This window comes from Mustela lutreola, chromosome 11 (assembly GCF_030435805.1).
Source record: "Mustela lutreola isolate mMusLut2 chromosome 11, mMusLut2.pri, whole genome shotgun sequence".
Lineage (NCBI taxonomy): Eukaryota > Metazoa > Chordata > Mammalia > Carnivora > Mustelidae > Mustela > Mustela lutreola.
The window spans coordinates 57,863,618-57,881,065 of NC_081300.1; the positions used below are offsets into that span (position 1 = coordinate 57,863,618).

The window sequence follows — 17,448 nt, forward strand, 5'->3', positions numbered from 1 at the left end:
TCTGCCTACTTGTGATCTCTCTCTGTCAAGTAAATAAATAAAATCTTTTAAAAATAAATGAATAAATGCACCTTGTCTAGGTATAATACTCTAAATGACCCAATCTTTGGTCTAATTGTTAAGAGACACATCTTACAAGGAAGTAATGTTAGAAAAGAAAAAAAATTGCTGGGATTTGAAGGATAAATTGATGCCTAAGAAAAGATAGGATGGGGTTAATGCGGCAATAATTTGGAAAAATGTAACAACCAAGAAATGCACTATCACTATTACCGAATTTTATTTTAGTCAATATTCCCTTGGCACATATAGACACGAACTACCAGCTACCAGTGAAATCTACCTTTTCTCTGTCTTTTGGAAGGTAGCTTGGAGGTTCGCTGGAGACAGTGCTTTAAATATTTAGAAATAGAAGCAACGATCCAGTATCAGAATAGTAAATCAAGTAAATAAAAGAAAATGTCTTATATTCTTGTTGCCATGGAATTATCTTTCGCAGATTATTAGTGTTGTACTAAAGAGGCTCGGGATAGATTTCACTTATTTGCTTACGTAACTTTTACTCACGATTTTCCCTTTGTGTTGAATAAAGGAAAAATGGAAGTAAGAACACGATGACCTTTCCATTTTGTCCTAACACAGAAAACAGGAAGAGTGAGCACTGCCATCTTTTGGTTACACAATATAATAATTGAAATCATTGCTTTTAACAGCCAGAAGAATGCTGTTAGTCATCACCAAGTGAACTGAGAAACACTTACTTACCCTGCATGAGTCAATTCCTTGCATGATTTCCTCATAACATCTTTCCTCTGGAAAGTAATCACAAAGGTTCCAAAATCTTAATTTTCTTTGAATAGCAGATACAGAGAGAAAGGACTGGTGGGTTGTGTCAATTTTCTTAAAGACTACCGACAGTTCTAGTTATATTTGATAACTCTAAAGCATTCCGAGTGGATGAAGAGAAGTGGAGAACTCTCTCGTGTAATCACTGAGGCCAGTTCCACTGAGGCCAATTCCCTGGGGAATTCCATAATTCCCCAGGGGCCAAGAACTTCAATGAAAGGCTAGACTTTCTCTGATGAGGAAATGCCACGGCAGAGACTTCCCAAGAGATACCACTCCAGTGTCATGAACACCAAGGGAGGGGAAAGGTATAGGAAGTCTGGACGGGTCACAGGCATATTCCGGGGGTGTTTTATGTTGGAGGGAAACACTGTGCTACTACGGAAGGAAGCTCTGAGAAGTTTATCAGAGAGTACTGTCTGGGGCCAGCCTCTCAGTTAGCTGTCTTAGCATCAGAGAAACCATAAGACATGGTTGATACATGGAGTGTGTTTTACTGACAGTAATCTTAAAGACAAGACATGGAGCAGGTAAAGGGTATATATATATATATATATATATATATATATATATATACATATATATATATATATATATATATTTCTTAAGATTTTATTTATTTATTTGACAGACAGAGATCACAAGTAGGCCGAGAGGCAGGTGGGGGGGGGTGGGGAAGCAGGCTCCCTGCTGAGCAGAGAGCCCGATGCCGGGCTCCATCCCAGGACTCTGAGATCATGACCTGAGCCGAAGGCAGAGGCTTAACTCACTGAGCCACCCAGATGCCCCCAGGGTATATATTTTGAAGAGGAAACTTCTGAGTTTGAAGAAGAGAGGAATCTGCAAAGGAAATATAATCTCCTCAGATCATGTGTGGATCCAGAGAGAAAGATATCAAAATAAGTTTTTTAAAAGCCTCATCGGGGTCCCAGAAAATAGAATATAAAATCCAAATGAGGATTTTAGGAATACTGGGGATAGAAAAGGGAGATAGAAATAGAGCAGCTGAGTGAAAGGAAGTGACCTGAATTTGACCTTTTTTTAGATACCCTCAAGTCTATCCTGACATACTCTCCTTTTGCTATAGAGACATATCTCACTTTTCCATGTATATTGACATATTGTTGGAGATAAAAGAGTGGAATTTACTGCTTGTTAAAAAACAAACATTCCGGGCGCCTGGGTGGCTCAGTGGGTTAAGCCGCTGCCTTCGGCTCAGGTCATGATCTCAGGGTCCTGGGATCGAGTCCCACATCAGGCTCTCTGCTCAGCAGGGAGTCTGCTTCCTCCTCTCTCTCTCTCTGCCTGCCTCTCTGCCTACTTGTCATCTCTGTCTGTCAAATAAACAAATAAAATCTTTAAAAAAAAAAAAAAATTCCCATAGGGTACCAGAGAGTAGACTGGGCAGGGGGAGCTGGTTTCCAATATTGGGTCTTCACTGCCCTGAAGTCACCTAGTCTCCCTGAACCTTGGTTTCCTAAATCTACAAAATAAGTTTCCTGATTCTATCATTGCTTCTCAAGGGGGGTCTGCAGACTCCTCTGCAATTATAGATTACATTCAAAGATACCTAAGATCTCGAATTTGAGAAATACCAGATTCGATCATTTCTAATGGCCTTAGCTCTAAAATTCTTAGAAAGAAAAAAAAAAAAAAAAATCTTTTTCCTTCACTAAATTCCTCAAGACCTAGAGGAAGACGGAAAGCCAAAACATTTTTCTTTTTCCCTCTGTGTTCCTTCTCCTTTTCAGACATGCAGTTAATCTATTGTTCTAAATTTCTAGAGCAGTGCTTTCCCAAGGAAACACATCTAACTTAAAATTTTAGAGTGATTGGGGAGCCTGAGTGGCTCAGCTGGTTAAAGCCTCTGCCTTCGGCTCAGGTCGTGATCCCAGGGTCCTGGGATGGAGTCCCACATGGGGCTCTCTGCTCGGCCGGGAGCCTGCTTCCCCGCCCCACCCCCACTCTTTCTCTGCCTGCCTTTCTGCCTACTTGTGATCTCTGTCTGTCAAATAAATAAATAAAATCTTTAAAAAAAATTTTTTTTAGAGTGATCACATTTTTAAGTGAAAAAAAAAAGAGACAGATGGATCCAATTATAATATTCTATTTTATTAAGTCCAATGTATCCAAAATATTATCACTTTGAGTGTCAGCATTGTAAAAATTAATGCGATGGTTCAGTCTGTTTTTGTCATACTAAGTCTTCGGGATCTGGTGTGTCTTTCATATTTACAACACAGCCCAATTCATGCTGGCCCCACTGAGAGTTTACAATAATCACATGTGGCTGGTGTTGGAGGATCCTATGTTCCAAGAGTGGACAACAGATGAATAGAGGCCTCCAAGTGGAAAGCTAATGTTCTGCTGTCCATGATATCATATTTTTTTAAAAAATAGCCCTTTCAGTCTACCCAACTCCAGAATCTGGAGGAGGTCTAGAACCCATTAAAAAAGGGCTCAGAATCTGAAAGAACACGTCTCTACTCAAAACTCCCTAACACAAATGCTTCCGTCCTCAGACATCAGTCCATCCTTCCCAGAACACTTGAAAAGTGCTGTTTTTTTCCTTTCTAACCCTAATGTTACTTCCCCACAACAAAACTGAAAGTGTTTTTCTCAACAGACCATTCCCCAGGGAAGCAAGTAATTACCTCTCTATCTCTGGATTCCAGTAGCTAGTGATTGCCCACAAAATCCCTGCCATAGACACAGTAAGCATTTGTGTTCGTGTTCTTCATTCTTTAAATGATGCGGAAACTTCCATTAATTCACCAACTATATTGCAGGAGAACTAATTCTGAGACTGTTCACAATTAATGTGTTTTTTGTTGGATGACATGATGGCAAAAGAGGGCGGAAATGACTAGAATCTAATTTGGGTATCAGTGATCTGGATTTCAGGTTGAGACATGATGTCTGTCATTTTATATAAAGACCTGGAATACTGAGTAAAAGAGGTAAACAAGAAATTTTGCAAATTGAGATGAGGTAGACTATTTTGCATGAGAAAAGACAATGGGATGTTTTTTGCATTCGGCCAACATACCACATAAAACAAAATGACCACACGTGGATAGGAGTCAGAGGTCCCTACTTCTTACCAAAATGGTTTCTAGCCTCTCTAAATTCCATCATCTTCCTGCATCCTCATCTATTTGGGATGGCAGCGTAGTTCAGAAGGGCAAAAGAAAGCAATGGATTCAAGGGTTTCTTACTGTGTTGGGGCAAAAACATGAGCTAAATTAAGTAAGTAGATCGGGATGAACTTATGTATGTATCTTTTGTCACAGTGCGCCTTTCTAATCCTCTCCTTCAACCCTCTAAGAACAGCCTGTGGCCAGCCAGAAGGGCTGGGGTAGTCAGAGGGGAACACTAAGGAAATCACTGGAGGGAATATGAAATTTCACTGTACCTCACTCAAACCTATTGCTACAATGATCGATTCATCTATTGCTACAATGATCGATTCATCTATGTGCTCTTTGTGTTGATGGTTCCAGATGGTCTGGTTCCAGACCATCTTAATTTCCCTCCCTTTTTCATCACTGATGTTAACTCTCAAAAGATGAGTCTCCATAGAAGGAAGAGGGATTGCACAGCACATAGTATAAAGATGAGATTTGTCATACTGCGTAAAGTTGGGACATTACTAAATTAGTACTATACATTTCTGAAAAGCTGACACTTAAGGAAATGATGTCCCCTTCCTACTGTTCCTTTAGACAATCAGGGACTCTTCTAGGTCTTTGTACCTGCTCCCCTACCCCAGCACAACATTTGCTATGGGTATCTGCTGGCTGGTTCAATTCCATAAGTGAGGGAGGTGGTCTCAAGGGCATTGAGCGTGAATGGAGAGGGTTCAGCATCCCAGGGGCCTAGTCAGTCTCTGAGTTTCTTAAAAATATATCCAAATGGATTCTCTTTGTAAAAATAAAGGTGCTGGATTTTTTTGTGGCCTGACTCCCCGCCCATCCTTAGGCACAAGTGGACCAGGATTCCCTTTATTTTCAGCAGCCATGATCTGCTGTCTTTACCCTAAAAATGACATTTCTACCTGCCCCCATCCTGTACCGAATCCTAAGGAATTGCAGAAATGACTCCCTTTTACTATATGGTGAGTAAAGGAGTATAAACACACTGAAAACTAGCCTAAGGTCTTCAGCTCAGTGTTCTTCATTCTTGTCCCATCAAGTACTTCATCCAGAAGCATAGTCAACAGGAGGAAATAGAGTCCATCCCTGGGTCTGGGCCAACTGCCCTGACCTTTTGTGTGTTTCACCCAAGCTACCTCTCTATCCCAGCATGGGCTTCGGACAACTCCTTTGAGGGAGATGTGGCCCATCAAGGGATGTGAAGGATCTGAAATTTTACACAACTTATACTCTAACCGTTACTCTATTCCTGTTTCCTGGGTGCTGGCAGACATGAGATTCCTGGGTCAGAGACAAAGGACTTCGTTACTAACAACAGAGCAAGCAACACTTGCACCTTTATTTTAGTTCCCTTGCCCAGATATAACACAGGGATTACAACATGAGCCCACAGTGACATCTGAACATGCAGCGGGTTGCCTTGAAGGAGAAGGACACGGGATCAAGGCCCCAGCCCTTAAACTGGCAACAGACAAGCCATTCCTCCTCTGCCATGACCTACTTTAACTAACTAGGGAAACTGCTCTGTATCAGGACAAGCATGAACCTAACCGTCAGGCGCACTGAGCAGGAGAACTTGGGGATGTTCAGGGCCCAAGGCAACGTGCCTCTCCAGAGCCCCACATGCATTTTCGAATTCCAAACTTTCCCTCAGAACTACCTTAATCCAAAAACCCACAACACGGAGCACTAATAGCCCTGCGCCAGCTGTTGAAGACTGCCTCAAATGTTGTGTTCATCACTAAAGAACAATGGGATTGTGATTGCAAATCTGTCTCTCTCTTTTTTTTTTTTAATTTTAAGTATACATAGGGCTCGAACTCATGACCTCAAGATCAAGAGTCACTATGCTCTTCCAACCGAGCCAGGCAGGCGCCCCTGTCTCCTCCTATTTAAACAAAAACACTCAAACCCTCCCCTCTCCTCCCCTCCACCATGGTTTCAGTTCCTGCCAGACTGTTATGAAAACTTTCAGTTCCTGATAGACTGTCATACTGAAAAAGAAACACCACCAGCTCTCCAATCTGGATGCAGAATTCAACATAAAAAAGAAAGACGTGCCTAATAAGGAACTCAAACTTAGTACACCCATGACCAAACTCCTGGGCTTCCCACACAGTGCACCTGCTCCCCATGTGCCCCCTAGAACACTGTGACTCCATCCTCCAGCCACGCAGACCAATGGCCTTGGGGTCGTGCTCATCTCCCTCGCTCTCCCAGTTCACAGCCTGCTCAGTGAATCCAGAAGCTGAAGTGAACACTCTCTCTACGGGGGAAGCTGCCACGGTTTCTTGTCTGGATGGCTACAATAGCCTGCCCACTGTCTTTGCTACTTTAGTCTTTGCTTTCTCCTGCTGATTCTCAGTCGAGCAGCCAGAAGGAGCCTTTTAACTTGAAAATCCAGATCATATCACCGTCTGCTCGAAACCCTCCATGGACTCCCAACTCATTCAGAATAAAAGGCCAGTTTCTTACAGTGACCTTCCGGGTCCTACCCAATCTGCAAGCCCCATTTTAACCTCTCTAACCAAGATCCTTCTCTGCTCTAACCGCCTCCCTCTAATCACTCTAATCACTCCACACTACCCACCCATACCTGCTCCTGAAACATGCCCAGCCTTTTCAGTCGTGGGCACCTGCTCTGCTATTCCCTCTGCTGGTGCGCCTCCCCAAAGGGCTTGCCCCCTCTCCTCCTACAGATCTTTGCTCTAAGTCAACAACTATTCACCATCTGCCCTTTCAGTTTGGAGTCCGAGGGGGAGAGAAACAAATCAACAGGTGCTTAAAATACACGTGGGTTTCAGGCCACATCTGGAGAAGTGCAGGGCAGGGCATTCAAAAACAAGGACTAGACTGGATGGAAATTCTTTTAAAAATAAGGACCCTGTGGCACATGTCCCAGTAGTGTGACATACCCAGCATCCTATCCTACCTAAGGAGGTTTTTTTTTTTTTTTTTTTTTTTTTTTTGAGATTTATTTACTTATTTCAAAGGGAGAATACAGGGCAAGGGTAGAGGGAGAGTGAAAAAATCTCCAACAGACTCCCCGCTGAGTGTGGAGCCTGATGCAGGGCTCAATATCACAACCCTGAGATCACGACATGAGCCAAAATCAAGAGTTGGACCCCTAAATGAATGAGTCACCCAAGCACCCCACCACCCAAGGAGTTCCTGTGTTTTTGCTTTAATTGTGATTATATATAAATGTGTCAGTCACTGCCTTGGAGGTACCAGCAAAATGAGGGAGGATTTACTTATCAAAAGCAATAGCCCAGGAATCAACTAAAACAACGATAAAACAATTAAAACAATTTTTAAATAATTGTATTTTGTAATGTTTTGTATACTTGTCAAACTGAATTTAAGTATCTTTGGAACTTGACCAAACAATATGTTGACATTATGCCAGTTGTCTTCTATTTATTGTCAAGGTGAGTATAAAGTTTGATGAAATTATAACTGGGTACATCTACATACTTTTAAAAATCTATCCTTTTTCAGGCACTACCCCTTTATTTGCACATACCCCTCCATGCCACGGGCTGTGTGGCTTCCCCGCTCGCCTTTGTTCTTCCTATTTTTCTGTTTTTGTCTGCGGAGTTTTCTTCCTTCAAACAGCCTTGGTTCAAATAGGCCGACACGTGGAAACCTTCCCTGTAGGCCCGGGGTCACAAAATCAGATTCTCTCACTAGTTTCCCTCAGTATCTTCCTCCTCCTCCTTCTTCTTCCTTTTGCCTTCAGTTCCTAGAGGTTTGCTGTTTCTGCTGATTTTTTTTGTTGTTCTTATTGTTTCTTTTTTGTTCCCTTTCCTATTTTTCTTTTTAAACGGGGAATATAGACGACATAAGCCAACTAACCGTTTATTTTCCCGAAGACAGTGGAGCTTTGCCCGTGTGCCCTCTCCCTGGCCCCCCTCTTCTCCAGACCACCTTCCTCTCCCGCCAGGCCCACGGGAAGCAGGAATCCCCATACAAAACCCCTCTTCAGATTCATAAAAAACAATAGCTACCAGCTAATATGTATTAAGTCTTGATAATGTCCCAAGCCTTCTGCATATACTCTGTCACTTGGTCTTCATTAACACCACCAGGACACGGCACAAACATGAAAACACCAGGCTCTGGGTGGGTATCGACTTGTGTATGGTGACTGGTACTGAGGGGCCGAACAATTTCTTTTCTTTCAAGGGTAATAATTTTCTTTTTGCTCAAGCATCTTTATAAGTGTCCTCTTGTGGATGCTGTTCCACAAGCATCATTGGTTACCCGTCTGCCCTGGGCTTAGGTCATGATCCCAGGGTCCTGAGATGGAGCCCTGTTTCAGGCCTCCTGCTCAGCAGAGTGTCTGATTCTCCCTCTCCCTCCGTCCCTCCCACCTGCTCATGCTCTCTTTTGTGTTCTCTCTCTCTCTTTCTCTCTCTCTCAAATAAATAAAATCTTCAAAAAAATTTTTTTAATTTCTTTTGAAGGAATATGATACTGCATTTTTCAAAGAAAGTCACATAAAAAAACAATAATGGTATCATCCTTCATCCTAAAAATAAATAAGAAGGGCATGAAATTTCCTTTTAAATTATGACACTTAGAAGTTTAGCACCAATATCAAAAACGAACAGAAAAGAAGGAGGAAACTTTTATTATATGTTTTAGATTTCTTGGGTTGCGATTCTCCCCATGTATTAACTGATATTCTTTCTTCCAGCTCATGTTACCCAAACAGGAAAAAAAACAGGCAAAAATATAAGCCTAGGGGCTCTCTCTTGTCTTCCACACAGAGACATTCCCAGGATCTCGACTGGCTGGAAAAATCTGCGGACATTTTCCTTCTCTAGTTGTTTTCTCTTAAGGAATAATAGTAAATATTCAAATGTCCACATTTTGGTGAGTCTTCCACTTCTTAGATTCCCCCCCCCCTTTTTTTTTTTTTTTTTTGGTGCTGGTAAGGCCAGGGTCTGCTTTTTGCTTTATTTTTGAGTTGTTGTTAATCTTTTAGGTCACTTGTTACTGGTGAAGTTTCCTAGGGAGTCTGGTGTTACTAAAACCATACTCCAGCCACGACGCAACACTGGTCAGGGGAGCTGATAGGGTAACAAAGCAGTGAGTAAAACTACAGCCACCACACAAATTCATTAGGAATTTCTGATTTCCAGAATACTGGCAGTATTTGGCCCATGTCTTGGAGAAAAGGTAATACGGTTGCTTTCAGGATGGTTCCTTTCCCAGTTGCTTGTACGGTAAGCCCCATCCACTTTGGTTTGAGAAGAATGTTCTGCGAAGCTCTCAGATTTAAGTCTCAGGATGATTCAAGTCGTGTCACTGATGAACCCAGGGATGAGATTCTCAGCAACATAAAGGAGCTACTTCCTTGTGCCAGCTCCTTTCCCACCCCCATCACTCCCCTGACCCAGGACCACACTTTGTCTTATCTGAGCAGCCACCTGAGGACAGCAGACCCTCCAGGATTCTTCCCTCGTCTTTGGGCTTTCTACCTAAAAAAGGCCCTTCTCTATCTGGTCCCCAAATTTCCTCTCCTTAAATTCACACTGACTTTGGCCTGAATTGCCTGGGATTTGCCCTCTTTCCCCTTCACCAGCCCCACCACAGAAGTTGTTACGGCTCTGGCTTCTAGAAGACCAGGAGCTGCCCTTGTCTCTTCCTCGATCCTTTTCAGTTCGTCAAAAATATCCAGCCAGGGCATTCTGGTTGGTTTGTCCTTCCCTGAGTCTCAGCACCTCTTTGCTACACCAGGCAGTCGGCATCTGGGTGGCCACAATGGCAGGTGCTACTGTTGGGGACTACATCTGTCTTACGTAGGCTCTTCCAACAGCAGCTGCTACTTCCTGTTTGAAAGCTCAAGCCCCAAGTAGACCCACCAGTAAGTCAGAGTTTCCAGATGGGGGGACTTTTCTATTTCTCAGTTCATTTGCACAACAGAGAAGACACCAAAGCCCTCCCAGGCCACACAATTGACTCTGCCAATCTCCTGATTCCTCCCATGGTTCTCTCTGATGATTCAACTATGAGTTCCAACCTTCCCCATAATAGATTGTCCTCCAGTCTAGCAGGACAATCTCTCCACCAGGACAGTCTCCCAGTACTGAACAGTGTTTCTCACACCTCAGTCTTTCATATACTATACTGTTTTTGTCAGGGTTGAGTATTACCTACACCATTGTCTTTCTTTAATCAACTCAGCTTTTTATCTTTAAACTTAATTTACTTCTGTGTTGTCCTAAATAATATCATTTTCAAGATCAATGGTTTGAGGCACAGTTATATAATATAACATCAAATACACATTAACTAAACACAGAATGATGAGAACCGAGTCCATCTGTGTTAACATAAAATAGCCATTTGTTCCAGGAAATCCTTGTCTAGGAAAATAAGATCGTACACCAATAAATAACTTCACTGTTTGCTTCAGGAAATTTCTGCAAATGACTTTATTCAGGAAAAAGGTGTGCCTACCTGAGAAAACATTAGATAGCAGTTTACTGCTGCATACCTTCACCTTGCTGTGTCCTGCCACCCTGAGCCTAGCCCTGGTGCTTTCTCTGCCTCAACAGACCCATCTTCCACCGCTTGAGCCCTTGCTTCCCCCGTCCATTTTCCCCACAACTCATAGGTGTTCTAAAATTTTAACTTTAAGGATGAATTTTCTGTGTCCTTCGAGATCACAAAATCTGGGAAGACAGAACAATAACAAGCGCCAATATTTACTGATCACTGTCTTTGTTCTAGCTCTATAATGAAGGTAGCACAGTCTGGGGGGCTTAAACAACAGCCACTGGCCCTTGAAGTCTGAGACCAAGGTGCTGCAGAATTGTCTGGTGAGGACTCTCTCCCTGGTTTTCTGACGGCCACCTTCTCCCGGTTTGCTGGGGAGAGAGAAAGAGCGCAATCTCCCTTCTCTGCTCATAAAGGCACTAACCCTATTCACGAGTGTTCCACCATTGTGATTTCATCACCTCCCCAAAGCTCCACCTCCAAAGGTCATCACAGTAGGGATTAGGTTTCAATGTATGAACTTTTGGGAATATAAACATTCAGTCTGAGGCAATCATTTACTATGGCCAAGACCTGTTTCGGGGGTCTCTGTGCACTACCTGTTCTAAAAGAGTCCTGTGAATGGGCAGGGGTAGGCACTATTCTCTATGATTTAGAGATGAGGAAACTGAGGCTTAACAGGCTGGACAACTTGCCCAAGGTCACACAGACCCAGAGACCTTTATCACGTTACGGCTTCACCGACATTACTATGAATGGATTCACAGTACCTGAACACAACACTTGACGTTGGTGTGCCCGCCATTGTTCTCACAGCTTGCACATTCATTTTCTTATTTCCTCACCGGGACCCCCTCTTGAGGAAGCACGATAGGTGTTATTTTGAGCAGGAGTTTGTCAGGTCAGTTTCTTCTGAGATAAGGTTCTGCAGGTTGCAGAAGGAAGGAGGAAGAAGCAGAAAGGGACTGAGGAGACACCGGGCTGAAGGGAAGGACCACAAAATAGAGCCGACCCCATAGACAGAACGGATTGGTGGTTGCTAGAGGCGGGAAGTGGGGGTGGGCAAAATGGGGGCAGGCAGTCAAAAGGTCCAAACTCCCAGTTATAAAATAAATAGATTCTGGGGATGTAATGTACAGCACGGTAGCTCTGGTTAACAATTCTGTACTGTTCATGAGATAGTTGCTAAGAGAATACATCTTCAAAGTTCTCATCACAAGAAAAAAAAGTAACTATGTGCGGTGATGGTTGTTAACTAGAATTATTGTGGTAACCGTGTTGTAATATATACAAATATTGAATCATTACGTGGTACTCCTGAAACTAGAATAATGTTCTATGTTGACGATATCTCTGTAAAGGGAATGGAACTGGGTCCTCGTTCTCCTCCCAGGACCTGCTCTGCTCACACAAAACACCATTGTTATGTTTGGGTAGTAAGGCCTTCAGGATGGCATGCGCCACTTGGAGAAGGAAAAACCAAGCGAGATCCATGTTCTCTGTAAAATAGAGAAGGCACTACAGAAGCCAGGAACACGCTTCCACTGAGAGTTCTAATAAATTAAACTGGGTGGCTCAGTTGTTAAGCATCTGCCTTCAGCTCAGGTCATGATTCCAGGGTCCTAGGATGGAGCCCCGCATCAGGCTCCCTGCTCGACAGGAATCCTGCTTCTCCCTCTCCCACTCCCCCTGCTTGTGTTTCCCTGTCCCTCTGTCTCTCTCTCTCTGTCAAATAAATAAATCTATAATTAACTAATTAATTAATTGAACATATTCATAAGCTGAATAAGAGATGAGAGTATTAAGCTTTCACCGGACTGCCCTGAAGAAGAAAAAAATCCTTAGTGGGGTTCCAGTTTGAGAGTAGATTTTAAATTGACTTAGGGATATTTACAATGCTAAGATATAGACCTTTAGGGCAATAAAGGAAGTATTTAACAGTGAGTTGGTGACTCATTGCTACATTACCATTAGACTCTCACCAGAGCTTCATGTGGTCAGAATCATTGGCTTCATCTTCAGGTTAGGACGCTGACACTCACAAAGGCTAAAATGCATCTAGAAGTTTCTGGAGCAGAATTCAAAACCAGCTTTGTCCTGCTTCAAAGGCTGTGCTCAGCAGGATGAAGCTCCCAGATCGGTCCTACCTTATCTTTCCATGGAAGAGAAAGCGCAGATCAGCAATTTATGTGCCTCTAAGTTATGCCATGTGCTGCCTCCAGAAATTTCAAACTGCCTTGTATAGGGATAGAGAAGCATGTTTACATACAAGGAAACCTAATTCACTTGACATACAACATGGATTTTAGCTTAGTTTACTTTTTTTTTTTTTTTGAGAACAATAGAGCAGAGGCTTTTGAACTTGACCCACAGAATGAAAAGCCCTTTACATCCCACCGCCCTAGTACACACAAACACCCATGTGTGTCACAGAAGTTTCACAGAATAATACTCACTTATACATGTGAGAAGCACTCTGACATTTCGGATTCTAGTTTAGTCCTTCTTTTCTCTCTTATTTCTTTCTTTTGTTCACCGTCTTCCTTAATGATTCTTTTTTTTTTTTTTTTCAAATTCTGGTAGAAAAGTTTAACATGAGATCTACTCTCTAAACAAATAGATTGTACAATACAGTGTTGTTAACTCTAGACACAATGTTGCTCAACCGGTTACCAGAATGTATCCGTCTTGTGTAACTGAGGCTTTATACTCCTTAACTTCCTCCCCACTTCTCCTTCCACTCACAGCCCCTGCAACTACCATTCTACTCCTGCTTCTCTGAGTTTAACTATTTTAGATACTCAGACAAATGGAGTCCTGCAATGGAAAACAGTACAGAGATGGCTCAAAAAATGACAAATAGATCTTTTCTCTTTTTTTTGGTGCTGGTCATGACCCATTATATTGATGTCAGGATCCACTAATGTGTTGCTTACCCATTGGTAATACAATGCAAGAACACTTGAATTATTTTTTTGTTTTATATTACACAGAAGACTTGTGAAGTTGTTAGGAAGAGGTTGGGGAGAAGAGTAAAAGAATATTTTTAAAAATTAATTATTGAGGGACGCCTGGGTGGTTCAGTTGGTTAACCGACGGCCTTTAACTCAGGTCATGATCCCGGCGTCCTGGGATCGAGTCCCACATAGGGCTCCTTACTCGGCAGGGAGCCTGCTTCTCCCTCTGCCTCTGCCTACCACTCTGTCTGCCTGTTCTTGCTCTCTCTCTCTCTAACAAATAAATAAATAAAATCTTAAAAAAAATTAATTATTGATAGCAACTTAATGGAAATATTAACACATACATTTTTAATTCTTGAAAAAAGGAAGACGTGTTTATAAATGCTGATCATTGTTCCTCCAAGTTGGCCAAAGATGATGAAATACTAGATTTATTTCCCTAGACAGACATTTTAAAGTCTAAAGGAAACCAAAACCCAAAGGCTAGTTCATCTTCAGTGTATCCAATAATATTCATCAGCTAGCTTGCTAACTAGGGCGAGTCTCCCTCCCAGCAGATACACCTCAGAGCATGGACATCACTATCCGCTAGATGGCGATATAGAACAGCCGTAGCCCCTTCCTTAACCTTGTTGACACTGACTAGGTTCACCTATGCTGCAAAAGAACTTAGAAACCCATGGTTACCCAGTAATTCACACGAATTTAGCCTGAAAGTTTACTCAACGCTCCTGGCGTATTTCTGCCTTTTCTTGGAACATCCCAGGAGGTGAGCCTCATTCTTGATGACAGGCTAGCATTTAAAATTTGCAATATCCTTGGCTGTTCCCTTGTGCAAATACAGATGAACTGCTGCTATATAAAGTCAAAGCCAGTATAATGTCTGTATTTATTAATAATCTGCAATGGCATTTGCCATGAAGCTTGCATTTCTTGCCTCTTCTATGTGACATTTAAGAAATACCATAGATCCTCACATTATTTGCCTTGCTAACAATTTCTATATCTCTTAGTTATGCTATCTATAGCAAAGTCACTGGGAATAGTTAATGGACATTTTGGTTCTTATTGTTCAACTGAAAAGGATGGGCTTCTCAAGTACACATTTACCTTGAAAAAAACTAATAGCCAATAGGTTGAAAATGTATCATAAACAAAAATGCAAGGTAGAAGCAGTCTTTTGAAATAATCCCATGTATGAGAGGTTTTTAAAATTATCATCAAATGACGCCTGTTTATAAGACTTGTTTATATTTACTTGGAGGTCTTACTTATTATTAGAATATTTGGTGTAAGACAAGATATTTATGAGTGATTTTCTTTTGCTACTTAATCTATTTATACATCATTTAGATTTTTATGAATACATATTACTTTTACAAATGGGAAAGTAAAGAATATATTATTATATGTAACTGTGCAGGAAACAGAGATTTTAGTATGGTATTGCACAGAAAGCTACTACCAGTAGATCAACTGAAGGCTCAAATAAGTTAAGTGCTGTGTAGGTGAATCCCGACAATGGACTGCTGATTTAGAAAATGGTATTTCTGAATTTAGGTCACATCTACTATGCTCCTGTCTAGTATTAAGTATCCTTGTTAAAGTGGAAAGAATATCAAGTTGTTCATTATTCTAAATATAAAACAATTAGTAAGGAACTGGTAGTAGTGTGGTCAGTTGTTAAAATCAGCAAAATCATTGTATCTAGTATTTTACTGTCCTTCAAGCTCTGCAGTAAGCCACATGGATGCTGTGGTCCAAGCTTTAGAGCAGGAGAAGCACTTCCATTTACATTAGCCCATTTTGTGCTCCTTGCAGGACAAAGATAGGGCATATCAAGGCTCTAAGCTAGGGCGCCTGGGTGGCTCAGTGGGTTGAGCCGCAGCCTTCGGCTCGGGTCATGATCTCAGGGTCCTGGGATCGATCGGGCTCTCTGCTCAGCGGGGAGCCTGCTTCCCTCTCTCTCTCTGCCTGCCTCTCCATCTACTTGTGATTTCTCTCTGTCAAATAAATAAAATCTTTAAAAAAAAAAAAAGGCTCTAAGATATAAAACTCTGCATGAAGTTCCTATGTCTAATAACTTACTGAGCCAGGAACGGCCAACCATGTGATTCGGAGTTGAAAAGCACTTGTTTTTCATTTTTGTGGGCTTGAAGGCCATGCCTGCAAATCCTCCCCGCATGAGGAAAAGGAAGTCATTTTTATTCATTTATTTTAGGATTTTACTTATTTGTCAGAGAGAGAGTGAGCACAAGCAGGGGGAGCAGCAGGCAGAGGGAGAAACAGGCTCCCCACCCAGCAAGGAGCCTAATGTGAGACTCCATCCCAGGACCCTGGGTCCATGACCTGAGCTGAAGGCAGATGCACAACGGACTGAGCCACCCAGGTGTCCCAGGAAGTTGTTTTTAGCAGGCATTTAAAGCATTGCTCTTTCTGGCTTTTCCTTTATCTGCATGTAGGGAGTGAGCCAGGAGGCAGGACTGGAATGATTCAGAAGAGGCTGCACATGCAGCCCAACACCCCTCACACCCAGTGTGGAATGGGTTCTTGGTGACACCTGGGGCAGACTGCACAGGTTCTAATGATGCTGAATCCTGATGCCACACTGATAATTGTGACATTACACACCACCTTTCAAACTGCTTCCTCCCTAAGGCACAGCGATGTATTTATTCATGGAACTAATAAGTGTGTGCTGATCACTTCCCGAGTGCCCACGACTCATGGTCGGGTCAGGAACACAGAACTGGGCGTGCCAGGCAGGCTCCCTGCCCACAGGGAGCTTGAAGTCTAGCAGGGGAGAGAGACATTAACAAATAAGCACACGGACAGATAACCAAATCACTAATTCTACTGTGAGACAAAAAGTGAAAGCTTTATGATGGACAACAACAGAATACGGCGTGATTAGCTGGGATGAGGGGTGTGTCCGGAAGTTTCTCTCAAGGGGCATTATTTCAGCTGAGACCTAAACAATGAGTAGGGATTTATCAGGAAAGATTGTAGGAAGCGTTCCAAGAAGAAAGACTGCCCTATTCAAAGGCCCCGAGGCAGGAAAATGCTCTGCTTGTTGGAGGACCCTAAGCTCATGGGGCCCCAGTCCAGTGAGCGAAGGGAAGATGACGGGAGATAGGACAGAGAGGCAGGCAGGGGCTCCAGCATTGGAAACTTGCTATCCATATGAGGAACGGTGTACTTTATCCTAACAACAGTGGCAAGCCATTAATGAGTTTTAAGTAGAGAGGAGACATAATCAGATTTGTTTTTATGTTTTTATTTTATTTTTTTAAGGATTTCTTTACTTGAGAGAGAGAGCATGGGGGAAGGGGCAGAGGGAGAAGGAGAGAGAGTCTTAAGCAGACACCAAGCTGAGATCAGAGCCTGACATGGGGCTTGATTCCACAACCCTGAGATCATGACCTGAGCCGAGATCAAGAGTTGGATGCTTGACTGACTACACCATCCAGGCGACTCCAGAATTATGTTTCCATAAGATGTCACTGGTGGCTCTGATTCAATGAGGGGAAAGAAAAGAGAAACACCCCAGCAGGGGATCAAATAGTGTGGAAGGGATGTATACTTGTTAGGGAAGAGCTCATGGGGGACGTTCAAGCGGAGATGTCAAGGAGACATGTGGCTTTAAGAGTCCCTTGTCAAAAGAAGATTAGACCAGAGTTATGGCTTTGAGAGATGTCATCCCTGAGATGGGACCCAAACCCAATGAGACCCTCGGTAAGGGAAAGAGCTCAAGTAAAATAAAGGAAGGCCCTGAACTCAGCCCAAAGAGACATGTACGTTAAAAAGTAGTTAAAAGAGCTTGAGAAGGGGCCAGTAGGGAAGTGGGAGACAAACCAGGAGAGCGTTATGAGGAGGAAGTGGCCAATGTTGCCAAATGCTGTGGAAAAGCCACCAAAGCGAGGACTGTGACCTATGTCTTAGAAATGCAAGCAACAGTAGTTCAGAGAGGAGAGCAA

The 17,448-nt window shown here is 42.6% G+C and overlaps 1 protein-coding gene across 3 annotated transcripts in view; it reads right to left on the bottom strand.

The window, feature by feature from the left end:
* The window catches only part of LOC131810802 (uncharacterized), a 100,999-nt gene that overhangs the window by 62,565 nt on the left and 20,986 nt on the right, over positions 1–17,448 (bottom strand). The window contains exon 1 of one of the 3 annotated variants that reach the window (XR_009345719.1): positions 12,968–13,681. The exons of the other annotated variants lie outside the window; for them this stretch is intronic. The gene's annotated coding sequence lies outside the window, so the exon portion shown is untranslated. Of the gene's footprint in view, positions 1–12,967; positions 13,682–17,448 lie in introns of those variants that run through there. 3 annotated transcript variants of the gene reach the window in all.